The sequence below is a fragment of the Furipterus horrens genome, unplaced genomic scaffold, assembly GCF_987537825.1.
Source record: "Furipterus horrens unplaced genomic scaffold, mFurHor1.1.pri manual_scaffold_2, whole genome shotgun sequence".
NCBI lineage: Eukaryota > Metazoa > Chordata > Mammalia > Chiroptera > Furipteridae > Furipterus > Furipterus horrens.
The window spans coordinates 167,568,330-167,575,227 of record NW_028327172.1 but is presented as its reverse complement, the minus strand read 5'-3'; positions in this window follow the sequence as shown (position 1 = coordinate 167,575,227).

Below are 6,898 nucleotides of genomic sequence, written 5' to 3'. Positions count from 1 at the left end.
CATCTTGGCTACGTAGCTGCAAATTACTAAAGAAAGCCAAGCTTATAGGCAGGAAGGTGTATATTGTTTTTGGGTTTTCTTATTTTTTCAATTAACTGATAAGTTTTAAACAAAAGTAGTGAGAGTAAGCAAAGTAGATAGAATCTTATGTAAAAGCTTGCTACTTTAAGTAATTCCACACCTCTCATAAGATGATTTCTTTCTAAAAATTATGTATCCCTACCAGAAAACAATGCTAGGATTGTACAAGATTTGCCTGACATTGATGCTGTTATTACTAAAGCCATATAAATTTAGTCATTTATTTGCAAGTTTTTCTGAAGCAAGGTCTGTATCGTATCATCTCTATGAACCTACCCACAGCACCGAGTGCATCTATAATTACAAGAAAGGGATATGCTCCTTGTGCTGTTCACTTGCCTACTCACTCTCAGATTTATTCCCATCCTTTTTTAGTTCTGCCTGTATCTCAGAGTCTACATCTCCCATAGCCCCCTGACCAGCAGCTTCTGGGGAGTTTTGGCAACTGGGAAGTGCTGCTGGATTACTTGGAAGTGGAGAAGAGAAGCAGCCAGGATCTTTTGCCCTTTCTCTGCGTTGGAGGCATTCCTGGCAGTGGCTGTTTCCTCCACAGCACCAGTTCCCATGGGATGGTCATTCCTATGTGTCTCAGATTTCAGCAGGTAGCCACTCAGAGGCTCCAGCTCCTACTAGATGGCTCAACTTCTGAGCACTGGTAACATTCTGTCCTCCCTGTACTTCACCCACCCAAATGGTGGTAGCAGTTTCTTGCTGTTTTTCCTAACTTCAGGATTGCCTCATTATCTTCTTATTTGACTTCCCAGTTCTTCCATTACCTTTGCAACCCGTCCCCTTCACTAAATTCTTTTGTTTGCAATACCCAAAGTAGTTTTTATTTTTCCAAATGGCGCCCTACTGGTATAGCTCTTGTTACCAGGAATGGTCATAGAAAACTGCTACTCAAGCTGGAACCCTGGGATTGGGTTATCTATTTGACCAAGGATGCAGCGGAGACTTCTTACAAGAAAGAAATGAGCACACTAGTAAGTGGCATGCAGTGGCATCATAATTACTTAAACTATAAGCGATGGTTCCTTGACACACAGTATAAGGTGAAGACAAGGCTTCATTCAAGAAACAGATGCACCTGACCGTTATGATAACAATTATGATTAACAAAAATTATTACATGGTATGGATGTAATACCATGAAGCGTGTACACAAAGAAAAAGATAAACCTAAAGCCTTGAAGTTCTGACACAAAACCTTAAGTTACATAGTTACATTCTATAACCATAGAGTAGACATGGCTCAGAATCAGGCCAAAGACTTAATAACACAGCTTGCAAAGTTGTAACATTAGTTAAATGTGTGGTCCAGTTAGGTGTTTTATGCTAATATAAGGACTTGGACGGAAAGGAATATTTCATTGAGACTTTGGATGGCGATATTTGGATGGACAGAGATGAGGCTGCGAGCTCTAAACTTTATAGCTTCCTGCACCTCCCTAGCTATCAGGAGCAGTTTTCCTTGTGTCAGTTTAACATCCCGACTGAGGCAACCAACCTTTACTTGTTGAAAAGCCTTTACATGACTTCATTTGTGGCAGTTGCCTGAGAAGATGCGTATTCCCTGCAGAATTCATTCTAACCACCCATCATTGTCTCTCATCTTATAACAAGAGTTATATCTCAACATAGCCCCGATGGAAAAGTGCAGGGCTTGCTCCAATGAGCTAGCATATATACATATGTTTAAATTATCATTTCAAGTGATATATATTTTTAATTATCATTTCAAGTGCTCAGTGAGGATAGTTGCTAACATACTGGGTAGCACAGCATAGGCAAAGAAGTGTGGAGAATTTTAGAGATGGGAATTTTGACTGGGTTCATAACGTACAAACTGCTGAGCCACTCCCAGCCATACCAGAAGTAGCCCAAGAAAGCAAATGCTCAAGATGGGATTCCAGACCTGGATCACTCTCTAGTCTCCCCATTGCTAGTTGATGACCCCAGGGTGCTTTTACTCGTGGTGGATTTGAAGTGCAGGTGGAAGGAAAGCTTTGGCATACATGGGAAGCAGTAGCACTTAAACAGTATGGTGCAGTGGTAATTATAAGGATTGTGGGTTGTCTGGTTCTCAAAACTGACTTCAGACAACTTGAAAAAGGAAAGTGACAGCCTCAGATTAGCCACCTACAATTCAAAACATGATGTGAAAGTCAGAACTATCCTGGGTAGCGTGTAATGACCGTTATTTCAGCAGCCATGGGGCAAACAGCACTGGAGATCAGGTCCAGGATTTGCATAATAGTGGCAGGGCCACAACTCATACAGGCATAGTCTTCAGAGCTGTAAATTCAAAGTGAGACTCTAAAACCTGGGATGAGGATACTTGGCAGAAAAATCAGAGAAGCTTGACCCCTCAGGGCCCTCTCCCTTGATAAAAGAAGAAAACCTCCCTTTGTTGGGATAATTTGCAAAGTTCTCACTTGTAGCAGGTACCTCAAAAGAGAGTGCTTTTGTCCATTTCTTAATTGGGTTGTTTGTGTTCCTGGTGTTGAGTTGTATTAGTTCTTTGTATATTTTGGAGATTAAATCCTTATCAGATGTATTATTGGCAAAAATGTTCTGCCATACAGTGGGTTCCCTATTCATCTTGCTAATGGTTTCTTTAGCTGTGCAGAAGCTTTTCAATTTGATGTAGTTCCGTTTATTTTCTCCTTTGCTTCCAGTGCCCTCCCTAGGGGATGTATCAGCAAAAATATTGCTACATGAGATACCTGACATTTTACTGCCTATGTTTTCTTCTAGGATTTTTATGGTTTTGTGACTTACATTTAAGTCCTTTACCCATTTTGAGTTTATTTTTGTGTATGGTGTAAGTTCGTGATCTAGTTTCTTTCTTTCTTTCTTTCTTTTTTTTTTTTGCACATACCAGTCCAGTTTTCCCAACTCCATTTACTGCAGAGACTGTCTTTGCTCCATTGTATACTTTTCCCACCTTTATTAAATAGCAATTTATCATAAAGCTGCGGGTTTATTTCTGTGATCTTTGTTCTGTTCCATTGATCTACATGTCTGTTCTTATGCCAGTACCAGACTGTTTTTATGACAGTGGCTTTAAAGTATAATTTGATATTGGAGCTGTGATACCTAAACTCAATGAGATAAAACCTTACATCTGTTATAATGGCTACCATCAATAAATCAACAAACAAGTGCTGGTAAGTATGTGGAGGAAAGGGAACCCTAGTGCACTGTTGGTGGAGCCACTGTGGAAAACTATGTGGAGTATCTTCAAAAAATTAAAAATGGAACTCCCTTTTGACCCAGTGATTCCAGTTCTGGGAATACATTCTAAGCATTATGAAACACCAATACAAAAAACATATATGCACCCCTATGTTTTATAGCACTGCTATTCACAATAGCCAAGATTTGGAAAACAGCCCAAGTGTCCCATCAATAGATGAGTGAATAGAAACGCTGTGATACATTTACACACTGGAATACTATGCAGCAGTGAAAGAAAAAATTCTTGTTTTTTGCAACAGCATGGACGGACCTAGAGAATATTATGCTAAGTGAATTAAGCCAGTCAGTGAAAGACAAATGCCACAAGATCTAACTTATATGTGGAATCTAATGAACACAATAAACTAATGAACAAAGTAGTAACAGAAGCTTAGATACATGAAACAGACTGATAGCTGCTGGAGGGGAGGGTGGGGAATGGGATGAAAATTGGTGAAAGGATTAACCAAAGAACATTTATGCACAACCCATGCAACATGTAGATGCAGATAAGATGAGGATCAACTTAGGGAGGGAAGAGGGTAGGATTGGGTGGAAGCAGGGAAAGGGAGAAAAATCGTGAACAACTATAATAGCATAAACAATTTTAAAAAAAAAGACAACGCTTGTCCTACTGAAGAGCAACCCATACCTCCTCTTTTTGAACTCAGGACTCAATAACTATGGCGACAGCACAGTGCAGCCTGAACAGAGGAATAGAGGACCTACACTAGAAGAAATAGCTTTATCCTCCTTGAAATTTGGTGGCAAGTTGTGTTCCTTGGGAAGCACACTCTAGACAGAGATGAGTAAGCAGAAAATGTATTAGTGAGTGCTCTCAGAATCAAACCCTGTAAAAGGAATCAGAATTGAACCAGGGAAGTAGGTGGGTCACAATGCAGCCTCAACAAAGGCACTCTGAGGAACTCTGAAGATTGGATGGTCCTTCACAGCCGCTGAGGTGGACTAAGACTGATCCTTTATACCCACACATTGATTGCACAGGCATTGGATGTAGGCTGCCTCACTGGAAGGGGTCACTGGTGCTCACAATGCCGGTGTACAAGCAGATTCATTGCATTGGTGTGAGGAGGTATGGTTGCAACTACACAATAGGAGGCAAGAAGAAGCATATCTGGAACCCAAGGGATTCACTGGGCATCTGTTTGTCCTTTCATGCCCAGGAATGAGTGGCAATTTCAGTAACCATAGCCCAAGAAGCATAAAAATTTTATTGGAGTTAAGGTTTGAGTCACCCTGTCTTAGGGAAACAACATAGACCCACTGATGTGTTGGTGCAAAGCTAAATAAAATTTGGAATGTGTAATGGAAGGAAGATGACAAATATTAATCATAACCTCAGAACCAGTCACAATAGTGGCCTGTACCTGGTTCCACTACTGTATTTTTTTTTTTTGTATATTTTATTGATTATGTTGTTACAATAGTTCCAATTTTTCCCCCCTTTGCTCCCCTCTGCCTAGTACCCCCCTTCCCCCAGCAATCCCACTGCCCCCCAGTTCATGTCCATGGTTCATGCATACAAGTTCTTTGGCTTCACCTTTTCCTATATTCTTTTTAAAAAAATAATTAAATTTTTATAACAATAAAAAATAACAATTCCCCCCTCTAAGACTTAAGACCCTTTATAATCTTATAAAGGACAATGGTCGAAGGTCTCGTGCTCCTCTAGCTGCTTCAAGCTGGACATGGTCATCATCCTACCTACCCTTGGGTCCAGAAATCCCTAATAAAGAGTGGGGGTGTGGAGGAGAGGGTGGCCTTCCCACATGGGGAAGGATCTTGCAGACTCCAGGTCAGTTGGCTGTCCCCAGATCGTGGCATGCTTGGTTTAACAGGCTGGCATCCTTGTTGTATTTGGTGACATTGTGATGTAGCGGCCTTCTCTGTCTCTCTGTGGTTGTAAGACTTCTCTCCAGCTAGCGTTCAGTTGCTTTTTCCAGGTGATTTCTCCACAATTAAGTTGTAAGTCCGGACTGGTCCTGGGAGGAGGTTAGTGTAGCTTCTGCTAACTTCTCCACCACCTTCTATATATTTTTGCTGTTATAGCCTGTCATGACCTAGGAGGCTATGATGAAATGGACTTAACAGTGGGTCCATACAGATCTCAGTGGCACAAGGGTACACTGTGTGGAAGTCCACTGCCCTGAGTCACATGAATTCTCAACTCACTTTCTTAATCTCACCACTGCCTTGACAACCAGTTGCACACAGTATAACTTAATAGCACTTTGCCTCAGCCGCACCAAATGTTTTCTGCACCCACCACCCCATTTCTCCACTATTATTGTATGGGATACCAGCAGGCACCTGCTTAGTGAATTTGGTGGGTGCAAAAACATGGACAGGGAAAAAGAATGAACACACATGGAGTAACTGTTTCCTCATGGCAGACAGAGCCTGTATATAAACACTCTCCTCTCCCATCCTTCATGAAAAATTTTATTCTTCTCCTCAGAGGGTCCCACAGAGGTGACCAGCTCCATAATGCACCCTTGACTTGACTTTCTCTCCTTCCCAACTTTATTCTTCTTAGTTCCCTATGCTGTTTTCATGAGATCACTTCTCCAAATAAATTACAGTAGTCCCTCTCTATATCGCGGCTCACTTATCACAACCTCACTTTATCATGGGATTTTAAAAAATATATTTATTTATTGAGGATTTTTCTCTATATCGTAGGACTTTGTGGTACTGTATACGTATGTTGTTAAAGTTATGTAAGTTTAAGAGTGTAGAATATGTTTAAGAACATATGTAGTGTTTATAAAAGTGTGGAAAAGGTTAATAAGGGACTGGGAACAGTTTATAAGTGTGTGGGAAGGGTTTATAAAGCCTTAAAATATATAAAAATACTAAAATAAATGTAAGGTTCCTACTTCGCTGATTTTCACCTATCGTGGGGGGTCTAGAACGTAATTAATACCACGATAAGTGGGAATACTGTACCTGTATTCAGGTCCTTGTTTTGGTGTCCATTTTTTGAGAGAACCATTTCATGAGATTTAGTTTCTTATATCCATTTTACCAATGAGGATGCATTTTGTCCAAAGTCACATGGTGAAATGCATGGACACTTGGTGAATGTCATGATTGCCCTGTCTTCAAAGTCTCTTCTTTATAAGGCAGTATGCTGAAATTTGGTTCCTTCCAGGTCCACTTCAGAGGTGAGTGATTCTACTTTTGGAGAACTTCCTACAGGCTGGGCAACATAAAGGCCTCTGTAAAGAAAGGGTCCTCACGGCCAATGATAGGCTCACATCGAATCCTTGGTAGAAACAACGAATCTATACGCATGCAGCTTTCAGCCTAGAGATTTGTCGATGTTAGCAATCTGTTCCAAAATAAGCTGCCATTATCCTCCCTAAGCACTTAGTGAGCTGGATAGCTGTTTTTAGTTGTTTGACTCTCTTCAAGAATAATCTAGTCTCTATCACACCTTATCTTAAAATCACATTGAACTGGATATCCCTACACATCGTTTTCAGAATTCCTCATTATTTTACTGTACCCGTCCCTTCCCCCTTCCAAGATTCTAAGATTTAAGATACCTTTA